Source organism: Thermobia domestica, chromosome 3 (genome assembly GCF_964235325.1).
Source record: "Thermobia domestica chromosome 3, izTheDome1.hap1.1, whole genome shotgun sequence".
Classification (NCBI taxonomy): domain Eukaryota; kingdom Metazoa; phylum Arthropoda; class Insecta; order Zygentoma; family Lepismatidae; genus Thermobia; species Thermobia domestica.
The window spans coordinates 23,020,333-23,034,227 of NC_137456.1; positions in this window are offsets into that span (position 1 = coordinate 23,020,333).

Consider the following 13,895-nt stretch of genomic DNA (forward strand, 5'->3'; position numbering starts at 1 on the left):
TGTACGATGAAAATAGAAAAAATATATTTTCTAATAACTGGCTCTAACGATCTTGTTTTCTTTATTTTTTTATAAATCAATATTTAATTAGCAACCCTATTTTGTGGTATAAGGCATTTATCTGAGAAAAATCTACAAGGGGTAGTTTATACTTAGGGGTGAGTTTTTGAGTTTTTTCTCAGTGATTTTCTCAAAATGGACTCAAGTGTTTTCGTTCATATTTTATAAATAAATATTTCATTAATAACTTAACAATATGGCATAAATAACTCGTTTGTCCTAAAAAAAAATGCGAGGGGTAGTTTATTCTTGGTGGAGTGTGTTGTCTGGGTGATTTTCTCAAAAATGACTCAAAAGAGTTTATTCGTATTTCAAAAATACATATTTCGTTAATAACCGAACAATATGGCAAAACTCGTTTGTCCTGAAAAAAAATATACGAGGGGTAGTTTACTCTTGGGGGTGTTTTTCCTCCACGGTTTTCTCTAAAATGAATCAAGCAATTTTGTTCGTACTCAGAAATAAATATTTCATTAAAAACCTAATAATATGGAATAACTCGCTTGCCCTGAAAGAATCCTCAAGAGATAGTTTACTCGGGGAGTTATTTTTCCCTCACGATTTTCTCAAAACTTACGTGGACAATTTTATTGATAATTCATAAATAAATATTTCATTAATAACCCTATATTTTAGTATAAGTCATTTCTATGAAAAACAATTACGACGGATAGATTATTTTGGGGGTCAAGGTTTTTCCCAACAATTTTCTCGAACGACAGGCGATTTTGTTCAAATTTCGCAAATAAATATTTCATTAATAAGCAAAAGTATATCTTAACTCATTGTTCGAAACAATTCACAAGAGGTAGGTTACTTCTGACGTGTTCTTTTTGAACGACTTTCTCGAAAATGACTCATTTGATTTTTTCATATTTCATAAACAATTATTGCATTAATTGCTCTATTATATGTCTAATGAAAATGTGCTCAAAGTGTGAGTTAGTTTTGTAGTATGGATTTTCTTCAATCGAAGTTTTTTATTCGATAATCTGACATTCGATGTATTTGAATAATACGATATTTTTTTTTCGTATTATCCAAATACACACTTCAGTAACAACTGCGGCCTAACACACTTAAGAAATTGAATTGAAAAAGTTTAATTGAATATTTTTGGCCCTGTAATTGAATATTTTTTGAGAAACTCCCTAGCTTTTTGTGGTAAACTCAGGCTTTTCTTTTTCGAGCGACAAAAGAGAGAAGAAAATATGGTGATTGTGAAAATAGTATATCAAATTCAGATTTCAACGGATTTACATACCTCATGGCGTCTACATACCGGAAATGTGATTTTTCGATACCCGTCCTTCCGGTCCATCCGTTCGGTACACTTTTCTGTGCACTCGCCTAGAGGTCATACCGTTCAACGTATCTACACCAAATTTTAAACTTAGGGTTTACATAGTATTCCTACAGGAGATTTTCCCATTTGTTCCTACCGCCTAAAATAAGTGTGGTTTACTAACAGCCGAAAATCGAAAAAAGCTATTTTCTCCAAAATGGTTTTAACAATTTTGTTTACTTTCCATTAATCAATATTTAATTAACAACCCTATATTGCAGTATCAGATATTTCTCTTAGAAAAATTTACGAGGGGTAGTTTATTCTTGGAGGTGACTTTTTCTCGACGATGTTCTCAGAAAGGACACTGGCAAATTTTGTACACACTTCATAAACAAATATTTAACCTTGCAGCATGGTATAAGTCAATTGACCTGTAGTAGCTTATTCTTGGAGTTGAATTTATTTCCAGTGAGTTTCTCAAACACGACCAGTTGGCAACCCTGTATCTCGACAACGAAGCTGAACTCGAAAACTGCAAGAGGGCTATTTGTCTCCTTTTGATGTCACGAATCATCTCCCGAAGTTTGTGGACATCTTTCAGGTTCACCCTTAATGAAGCTTCTTTTCGAAAAGTTAACTATTAACTTTAGACATTTAAAAAAAAATCACAAATACCGTTATTAATTTTAAGACAGAGAGCTACTTTTGAGAGAATAGATCTTTAAAAATAATTTTAAAACTTAGACTTTTGTTTTCGAGACATTCCAGACAAGACGAGACATTTTAAAAGCTATCTCGTGTCCAAAACATTTGTTACGTCTTCTTTTGGATGTCACAAAGCGCGTCTCGTCTCTTTCTCGAGACATGTCTTATCTCGTGCGCATTCGTTAACACTTGGGAAGGATTATCTTTCTACTCAAAGCATTGTTTTTATAATGGTTGCATATTTATGATAATTGCCGTCAACATAAATTACAGTTCTTTCAGTTGAATTAATTGTTTATTATTATTATTGAAATTAAAATTAAATGGAATATCTAGTTGCACGATTATGCACCTACGCTAAGGGAGAATGATGATGAATGAAATGATGAAATGAAGAAAGTGGGAGGAAAATGGAAAATTCCAAGAAAACCCATACCCATGCACACGGTATTTGTCTACCTCAAATTTCACTTGGCGCGAAGTGGAGTCGAGCCACGGACCCCATGAATGATCTATTATTATTATTATTATTATTATTATTATTATTATTATTATTATTATTATTATTAATATAATAATAATAATAATAATAATAATAATAATAATAATAATAATAATAATAATAATAATTGAAGTGAGCTTAACGAGTTTCAACCGTCCGACTCAACCAATGTTTGGGTGCCTGTTCGTTCGTCTACTCCATGACAACTTTTCATAAAAGACATTTCCTTTTAATGAAACTAGTAAGTGCCTTTTAGCTTTGAGAAGTAACTATGCTTGGAATTTGAAATCTGCAAAATATAAGAGGTAAAATTAACCAAATGGTGCAAGTTTACACTAATGTATACAAAACAATTTTGCAATATCAATTACGTGAATCTTGTCCCATAAAGAAGCCGAAACCCCTACACCAAAGAGCCCTCCGAGATTTGATAATTGTCCACAAGGACTGAAATTGTCATTTGAAGCCAAGACTTTAATATGAAGCCAATAATTTCTTTAAAATAGACGAAAAATTCGAAAGTTATAAGCATTTTCATATTTTTGCCTTTTCCCATAATGGAGCCGTAGCACACTATACTGATGAGCCCCCCGACTCCAGGATTTGATCATTCTCCATCGGACTGAAATTGCCATTTGGAACCAACACTTTAATACGAAGCCCAACAATTCTTTAAAATAGACGAAAATTTCGAACGTTAGAAACATTTTAATATTTTTGCCTTTTCTCATAAGGGGCCCGTATTAGCCTACACTGAAGAGCCCCACGAGATTTGATCCTTGACCACTGGGACTGAAATTTTCATTTGAAACCAAAACTTTAATATGAAGCCAAAAATTAAACTTTTACATCAATTTAAACTGACTGGGTTCCAGTTCACCCCACTATTATGTTTAGTTTAGTTAAGTGGTAATTTGTGACAGCTTCACATCACCAAAAGAATCTTTCACTACCCCCCCCAGAAGTTTGTGCTGGATCCGCCACTGGATTCAATAGGCATTTTTCCTATTCTTTTTATCACCTTGTTGGGGCTCCCTCGTACATATAAAGAAGCGGTAATATTACAATCAAGGGGCGCTATATATTAGGTATTTCTTTAGTTACCTACCCCTAACCGCACAGGGCCATCTTTGGTAGAATAAAAAAATGCTACGTGATATTCCAATCATGAAAGGGGAGAGGATGCTGTAAATATATTTCTTATTCATTTTTCTACCCTGCTTATGAGAAATTACTTTTTGTTGGAAGGGTACTGAAATGAGAGGGGCAAAATAAAACGCCGCACCCCCTCCTACATGGTTGTTCAATTAATTACTAAAGAAAGCACTTTAGACTAAGATATCTAAGATTTAACCTAAGAAACTAAGATATCCTTACATTATGTAAGGATGGCATATTCAGGATGATGATGATGATTCTTATTATTATTATTATTATTATTATTATTATTATTATTATTATTATTATTATTATTATTATTATTATTATTATTATTATTATTATATGAATGTTTTTGGAGCACCGATATTTTGTGAGACTAACAATGGAATGTACAGGTTTAAGATGGGTGGTCATAGGGAGGAAAAACCAGAATTTTTTTCTGTCTGACTCTCTAACGTGAAGATTATGTGCTGATGGCAAGAAGTATCATCATTCTACAATAGGTAGCTTTTACGTAGAATATCAATTACTTGAGTTTTCCTCCTTCGAGCTATTTATCTCATGTGGTAAATTCAAAACAATTTCAATTTAATACAAATACATTGTAAAACTTTTCCGTAATTAAACATCTAGGGAAAATTAAACATTTAATAGGGAAATCTGTTATCAAAATATCCAAACAAGTAGATAGAAGACTATCTAGTGAGAAATATTGTGAAACTTTATAAAATTCTCCAAATTAGGATTAACATTTACTGGGAAACAACGCGCCAGCGAGCATTACGTATAGTGAACAGTGAGCATAGGGGAAATAATTACTAAATTTTTTGCAAACAAAATTAGGGATGCTAATGCAAGTGCGACGACATTTTTTCTTTTTTGGTATCGTCATGAATTTTACACATATGTTACAATTTGATTCTTTCCCACATAAAAAAAATAAATAAAATAACCATAATAATAAAAATGAAAACGTCATTTCCATCTGGATTCGAACCCGCTACCTTCGGCATACAGACTAGTTGCCTTAACTAACTGAGCTATTTGTTTCGTTACGTGAACTGACCCTGTTCTACGGTAAAGACAATTTTTCATTACGGTCGCGCTACCAATTCGTCCTTTTCCATAGACAATTTCCACTTTTTGCTCTATCTTTACGTTAATACTTGGCATATATTCATATATTTGGAGTTTGCAGATAATGCACGAAATAAGACATATTAGAAATATTTCGTTAAAAGTTTCGTTTGTAGATTTTATCCACATTTCTCTCAGTGACATAGATGTCGCTGCTTCGTGTTGAACTGCAGAATTCCCTCGCGTTCTTGAAAATTTCCCACTTTAGCAGAGTTGGTAATTCTCGAGATTTCTGTCGATTTAATGTTTTTTGCTTCTAATTTATTTATTTTGAGCTAATATCTAACACAAATATTAAAAACGGGTTTGTTATTAACCTGACCTGCTGGGGAAACCTTCCGAAATTTCGAACATATAAAGAAAACAGAGATATTTTCAAAAAAATTCAAAATAAAGAGACGCGTCATTTATTTTGCTCATGGTAGTACAATAGTTATGACAAATTTAGATGTCAAGTGAAAAAATTCTGCAGGCCAATATGGCGACCATTTCAAAATGGCGGCTGAGTTACATATAAAAGTGTTCGTATCTCGGTTATTTTTCATCCGATTTAGATGATTTTTTTAAAATTGTAAGTTTATATTGAAACAAAATTTTTAGTTATTACATTTATAGCGCTATCTGTAGTGGTTTTCCAGTTTTAACAGAAAAATGCAATTTTTACTCCCAAAAATTTGAACAATAGATGGCGCTATAAAATGCGCTCCAAGTCATTGATAATTTAAAAAACAATAACGGACATTTACGTTATATTTCTTTTTTAATTGTTTAAAGGAATATTAAAGTATTAAAATAGGTAAAGTACGGGACAAGAATAAACGACCAAAAAACACCATTAGTTTTAATAGCACTTTCGGTCGTTTATTCTTGTCCTGCAGTTTTTTTTAAATACTAATTAGCTTAATTCATATTTATAAATCGTGTATATAAATGCTTTCTAAATCATGTTACTCTAGCTACTTAAGACTAAAGTCTTTGATTTAGTAACAACTCGCGAGAAAATGTAGTGCAGTGCAGTGCAGTGCAGTACATAATGAGAGAGAGTTTCCAATAGGAGAAAGTTGTTGAGCCCAGGGCCGGATTAAAGGGGGGCTGCAGCCCTGAGCCTCCAAATGGACGAGGCCTCTACTCTGATCAAAACCTTAACTGGCTACAGGGGCGGATCCAGAGGGGTGGCGATCGGGGCGATCGCCCCCATCCAGAAGAGGAAACTTTCTTATTTTATATATATAAATAAAATTCATCCCAGAGTTTGGAGCCCTTAGAAGTAGCATTACGACAACCCACCGCCTCCCCCCAGAAGTCGGTCCTGGATCCGCCCCTGACTGGCTATCTGAAGAGAATCATAAATACACAATAAAATAAAATATGACTAAAAATATGAAACATATTCCCTTCTCTTTTCTACTGTACTTTCACAGAAAAGTATTAGGCAAAGTCAACAAGGGGCACATATTTTTTTCTAAGCCCGGACCTCCAGATGGATTAATCCGGTCCTGGTTGAGCCCCAAAACTGTGGATAATGGTAAACTCCAAGAAGACGTTTGTCGTTGGGACTTCGAAAGAAGCGGAACGTAAAATCAGATAATTATGATGGATCAAGAGACACTTCCTTTAAAAATTCTGAAGTTACCCACTGACTATAGTTTGTGCATAATTTGCCAAACCAGTACCAAGAAAAAATGAGTTGGAAATCCAACCTCACATGAACAAGTGCTAAACTATATCAGAGAACACGCTCAGTACTATGACGAACAGTGTGTTGCTGCAGGTGGAAGGTTCCGAGGAATCACATCTGACATGCTACTTGGGCGAAAAGCTTCATGGCATAGGAGTTGCTACCAAGCCATCACGAACCGCAGTAAACTCCACCGTTTAAGGCAAAGGTTTGAAAAACAGAACCTGTCTTATCTGTCTGAGTCAATGGAATTAGACATACCCAACACTTTCAGGTAGACACGTTCTCAGTGTGTTCCATTCAGTAAAAATGAGCGTTTCTTTTGCAATGGACCCCACATCCGAGAGAGTCCTCTTAGAAAACTATCATGTGATCAGTCTCAGAAAAACCTCACTGATGCGATAAAGAAAAGTGGAAACGAAACACTACAAATAAAAATTAATACAACGATCAACCAACAAGATGGGCATGCCATAGATGTGCGATATCATCTCCCATGTTGGACGAAAAACGTAAGTCATGTGTTAAGAACAGCATCAGGTTCAACTTATCCAAATTCATTAACTGCAGAAGTTGCCTCAGAAAATAAATTAATTAATTTCGTAAGGGATCTACTAAGCAGGGCCCCTCTTAACATGACTGTCATCCAAACCACGTATTAAAATATCCGAGCTATAAAGAATGTTTCCAATCCTTCTGTATCTCGGAAAAGTGTTAAGGAACGGTTATATGAAAACATAAGTGAAATTAAATTCCATCAACCATCTTGTCAAAATGAGACAGAGTTAGTGTCTCTAAAGGCATCCCGAGACAGTTGTTTTGATTCAGCTTACCAACTTAGTGATTAAGATATCGATGTCAAGATGCGATGTCTATGATGCAGCACAAATTCGCAGAAAGTATATCAGCAGCACCAAGAACTGGGATTTTACAGGAACTATAGAAGGATCAGATAATCATATTCCTAGAGAAGATTTAAGAGTCTTCATCCCGGCGAAATTAAAATACCGCTAATTTTACAGTAATTATGTGATATCTTCAAATAGATAAAAGATAATTGAAATATCTAACAAGAGCGCCCTAGACAATATTATTTTGCGTGAGGTACCGTTATCACACGTCACCTAGTGGCTTTCCGTTTTCAGCTGTTTAGAAACGCGAAAATAAATGCCAATTTTCAAAATGGCTCGAAATCGAAAGCAGATAAGTGAGTCGTGATAACGATTTCTTATGTAAAATAATATTGTCTAGGGCGCTCTTGCTCCACATTTCGATTATCTTTTATCTATTTGAAGATATCACATAATTACTGTAAAATTAGCGGTATTTTAATTTCGCCGGGATGAAGACTCTTAAGTTAAAAACATGGAACAGCAGTGCAAGAACAATGACTGTTAAGTTCAGTCAAAGTTAATCGAACTAAAAGAGGATCGGGCCTTGTTTGTACGGCTGCTATTGGTTTCAAACATCTCGTCTCACTGTGAACTTTGAGGATACAATCAATAATTACGAACTTGGTGTTGTTCCACGTGCTCTCTTTACCACAGAAGACCAAATGTTGTTACTAGCAAAGAGGAGTGATATTTTTATTCATTCTAGAAACATTGACTGTTATAGATCAACAAAACACTCTTGTGATTAATTCTGGAACGCGGCTTGCAATATTCGATAGAATGGCACTGCTGTAAAACCTTGATAAACCACCATCTATCACGATATGCAAAGATCTGGCCAATGTCACTAAAGAATCAGATAAGAGTGAAGCGTTTAGCTGATGGTGTGAGAACCGCTTACCATATTACTGATTCAACCAGAATTAACAGCGTTCTAATGAAGACTGGTGCATTAAGAATAATCTAAAAACTATTGCTGCCTGGAGTAACAAAGTGGCTTCTTCAGACTGTGATGTAAATAGAGATGCAAAAAAGCCGGCTTTTTTGAATCGATGGTTTTTTTCACATAAAAAGCCGGCTTTTTTGGGAAAAAAACGAGAATTTTGGAAATTTTGGCTTTTTTCAACTTCATGATTTTTCTATCTAAATAGCTTTCTTATAGTATATTCTATAGTTAGATAAGAATTCCATGACCTGAATGTCATATTTCGCTCTGAAATTCACCATCAAGATGGATGGAGCACATGTTATACGAATTAAAGCTAACATGAAGAATGTAGTATTTGAGGGTAATTTTAGAGGCTATTTAACTTTATTTTAACTTTTGAGTTATCGACATCTTTTTTCCTCTCTAGTTTGTCATCCGTGTTTCATTTCTAAGAGCTTTTAGTACTCTAGCTTCTAGCGCAAAAGTTAAACTTGTCCGTTTTTCTATTTATCCGTCAAAGCGTACGTTTTTCAATATATCCGTCAAACCGTACTTCCATATTTCTGTTATACTGTAGCTGTGAAGTGATTTAGCATTAATTTTCCGAACACAACCTTGAATACCAATTTATACAAATAATCAGTAGCGGATTTAGAAAAGTACTTTAGGAGGGGTTTTTCTGATTGTTTCGTTTCCTAAAAAGTCCTAATTTTATTTGGGAAGTGCTTGAAGTTTATGAGTACAGGCATAACTAATATTTCGCTTCGTTTATATGTTTAGCAATAATCTTCCGGATACAACTTTAAAAATCATTTTATACTGAGAATCAGTGGCGGATTTAGAAAAGTATTTTGGGAAGGGTTTCTTACTAATGTTTAGTTTTTTTAAACATTCGTAATTTTTATTTGACGGGAGCTTAAAGTTTATGAGTAAAGGCATAAATAATAGATATTTCGTTTGTTGCAGACATTCCGTAACTTTGGGGAACGGACTTCAGTCCGAAAGACCGCCCCCCTAACCTTCGCAAAACCGTCACTGCTGGTAATTAGTAATAATAACGATTTAAAAACAATAAAAAAGGAAGTCGCCCAACTCACAGCACACGCACTATTTCTACATTCACAGATGGAATGAAGAAAAGCTTTGTCAGAATGGTCGAATGCTGGTTGAATCCCGGACTTCCCGATAGAAGCTCAAAAGCTAATCACTCAGTCATGTTTGTTGTGCAGTTGTATTTAGCTTAACTTAAATATATTCCGTAGTCTTTTTTTTGGGGGGGGGAGTTCCGTAATGATATGTTGAATCCCTCTTGTTAAAAATTCAGAAAACTTGAGGATTGGGTAAACTGTGATGGTGGTTCTAAAAAACTTAACTGTGGAATTTCAAGAATATACAGAACCAAAAGATCTAGATGTTCAGCCTTTAAGTGTATCATATAAATCTAAGTATTTCTCTTATGTTTTATTTTAATTTTATTTTGTTTCAAAAAGAGGGTATGGAATATTTTGAAGTAAAAACACTACATACTATTTTGCTAGTTATTTGTGTATTCTTTAAAAAGAAGTGTTTACTTTTAGGGTTGGCTGGTTAACACCAACTTTTTTTTTTTTTTTAATAACTGGTTTAAACCACAAAAATAAAAAGAATGAAAAATGCGAATCGTGTGAACTTCATGGTGACGTTTCCAGATATCAAACCACCTTCAATAGTTTTATTTCCCTTTCACCTTTTAATCAAGGTGTCCCATGTTCAATTCTCGGTCGAACCACAACCCTTCTTTCATGCGTAACCCAAGTAGCGGTTCGGATGTCAGTTTAAGCGAAAGTCTTCTCCTTGATAACCTCGGTATTTCGTAAGGATTTTAAGCCTAAATATACGAAACGAAACCAAATTGTATATTTCTGCATGCCTAAATGCGTGTTGTTTTATAAAGAAGCCAATATTGCTTAAATATATTGATAGAAATTGGCAAAATTTATCGATTGCCTACGTAGCTTCCAACATTAGCTTGGATTGGACTTTCTATGATATCTACGTACCGGTACTAAATTTGTAATTTAATACCTCAGTTTTAGCGTACTGATTATGGTTCGTTGACCTTTAAATTTTACATGCAAAGCAATAACAGGATTTTCCCGTTATTGTCTTACATTTCAAGTAATGACGGGATTTTCCCAATGGCTAGGGCGGGAGATTCTCAACTTAAGAAATTTACTGACCACACTTCTTTAAGCTTATGGGAGTTCTTCCGGCATAACCCCGCTGTTGCATAATAACATCAAGGCGAAACGAACTTATTTCTGTGAATATGTAATATAAATATATAAAGCAAAAAATGTAAGTCAAAAAAGCCTGGTTTAAACCAAAAAAGCCTGGTTTAAAACATCCCCCAAAAAACGGGTTTTCGGCATTTTCAAAAACAACCACGGTTCTTGCCAACTCTGCTATCTTTTGTATATAGGAGGTTAAAAAATTCTTATTATATACATTGGTTAATCCTGTGGAATTCATAATGTAAATATGTTGAAGAAAAATTGTTTGAAATATTTTTTCGAAATTCATAGTTTATTTTCGATGTTTTATATTATTATCAGCATCAACCACTAATTAAATGATTTTTTTGTGTTATAGAGAAGCGATACAAAGTCTGTTTTATCAATTTAAAGCAGTATTTTGAAAAAAGCCCAAAATTTCCCAAGCAAAAAAGCAAAGCAGAAAAAACCGAGTTTTTTTCCAAAAAAGCCGGTTTTTTCCCGAGCCCTTGCATCTCTAGATGTAAAGCACCTCTCTCTAATTCCCAGAAAGTAGCGGATACAAAGATGCTGTTGATGCAACAAACTGGGGTGCAGCTTCTATTCACATCTACTCACCTGATACCGATGTTGTAATTCTTGCTCTATGGCGCTACCCTATGCTTTGTACTGACATGTTGAAAGGGGTCAGAAGAAACGACGAATTCCCCTAGGACCAATGTATGATCCTCTAGGATGAGAAAAACTAAAATGCCCTTCCAGGTTTCCATGCCTTTATTGGCTATGATACAAAGGTAGGTTTGCGGGGAAAAGCAAAATCTCTTGCTGGAAGACTTTCCAAAAGTGCAACTCCACGTTTCAGTGCCTTTACGGAAATGGGATTGGAACATAGACCATCTCCATCCATTTTCAGCGCCTTGGTAAAGTTTGTGTGTATGTTGTACATCCCCAATGCCAAGAATTCAACTGTTAGTGGTGCACGATGGACTATGTTTCAGAAGAAGTGTTTGGAATCCTAGAAAATGCCTCAAACACAACCAGCCCTTCATCTTGCCATACTACGAGTACATTATCAATTTATGTTGTGCAAAATGATATTGTGGCAAATCCTAAACTTCTTTCCCCTGGCAACGGTTGTGGTTGGATGATTCAGAATTGTGTTTTAGTTCCTCTGATGACTACAGCTCCCCCTGCTCCATCTACTGTACTTGAACAAGTAAAATGTTCATGTCATAAAAGTCAATGTTTGACTAAATTGTGCTCCATACATACTTTCGTGCACTGATTTGTGCATGTGTGGACACGATGATATTTACATTTGTGAAAATAGTAAATGCGCTGAACATTCATCAGATGATGCAAGTGATTGAGGGAAGTTTTAGCTCCTCTTAGTAACGTATCTCAAATTTTGCTGTATGTGAGCAGTGCAGCACACTTGCTGAAATATTCTATGGTAGGAAGTTTGAGAATGAATGAATATTTGGAGGTAACTGATTTTGTGATGCACCCTGTAGCTGTGGTGCTGAAGGTGTAGAAAAGATTGGGGCTGGTTGCTGGTATTGGTTCCAACTAGATGTTGGATTACATAATGGATAAGTCAGATAAATCAGTTGTTGTTGATGCACAGGGAAGGAAGCGCCAGCGATTGCTGATGGGTGTAAATTGCTGACTGGTGAATTATGATCACAGAGTGAATATATTGTCTGTTGTAATTCCACGTAATCACGTTTCTTCATTACGTCATTTGCTTTCTCCAGATTATGTAAATGTGTTTGTAAGGCGTGAACAGTTGTAAATGTTTCTAACGCTATCTTTTGCAAAAAAAAAAAAAAAAATCTTTAAACCTAAGGATAAATAATTTATTTTCTGCTCCTCGGTGGCCTGAGGCAAAACTTGCCGAATAACTCTCAGTTTCGTAAGAAAATACGCATCTATTGGCTCATTTTCACCTTGTTGGAGTTGAAAATTTTCAAATTCCGCCCGATATGCCGGTAATTTTGTTCTACTCAATTCAACTAATTTATCTTTTAATTGTTCCTAATTAAGTGCATCTAATTGGTTCTGGGCCTTTAACTGTAGGACTAAATCAAGTGCTACGTCTTGTAAGTACATAGGTAATAGTTCTTTCTTTTTCTGCTCATTCCACGAATGCAACAATGCAAGATGGTCGAAAAGCATAAAAAATCTATCGGGGTCCTCCGTAGCATGTCCCGAATACTTAGTGAGGTGTGGTATATTAAAAGAAGGGCGCGAACTCTGCTCCATATTTGTACAGTCCTCCGGGAAAGTATTCTTTCCTGTTCTAGTTTGAGGCATGCACTAGATAAAGTCAAGTCCGATTCACTAATTGTACACTTAAGAAAATCACATACCTTTAGAAAGAGTTCACTTTTAAGTTAATGAAAATACTGTCCGATAGGGAAGTATTCAGAGCGATACTGAGCCGGTCAAAGCCTCTACCACTTAAAACTTTGTCTCATATAGGTTGTAGGTAGAGCATTTAATAAAAAAAGAGCATCCGGAATCGACTCCCACTACCAGTCTGCTACGGGACTTTTGGAGTAACCTAACCCCAGGCCTCTAGTCTGCTACGGGACTATGCCTATCCTATCTCCTGGCTTAGCCTGCTATGTGGCTCTGTCTGCGAATCCTAACCTCAGCCGCTTAGCCTGCTACGGGGCTCTGTTGGCCACTTAACCCGCCTCTGCTTGCTACGGAGCATTGGTTCCTTAATTCCACTCCTCTTAGCCTGCTACGTGGCTCTGTCTGCGAATCCTAACCTCAGCCGCTTAGCCTGCTACGGGGCTCTGTTGGCCACTTAACCCGCCTCTGCTTGCTACGGAACATTGGTTCCTTAATTCCACTCCTCTAGGCCTGCTACGGGGCTCTGTTGGAGATCCTGTCTGCGACCTTACGGTCAAAGACAACCTATTTCTAACCTTTCATATTAGAGAGATCATTTTGTAAAAATACTTTTATAGTGGAAGCTTTTATAATAAAACTGGTTTTGGGAGTCGATTCCGGGCGCTCTTTTTATTAAATGCTCTACCTACAACCTATATGAGACAAAGTTTTACAATATATTCTAAAACATGCATGTAATTTTAAAAATAGAGTTACCAAGGTACGTTGACAAATAACTCAGACAGGAAATACAAAGAGAATTTTAGAGCTAAAAATGTTTTTCTTTTAAAACTGGAAAGCCACTACAGATAGCGCAATAAGTGTAATAACCAAAAATAGTGTTCCAATATTGACTTGCAATTTTTAAAAAAAGATCACCTAAATCGG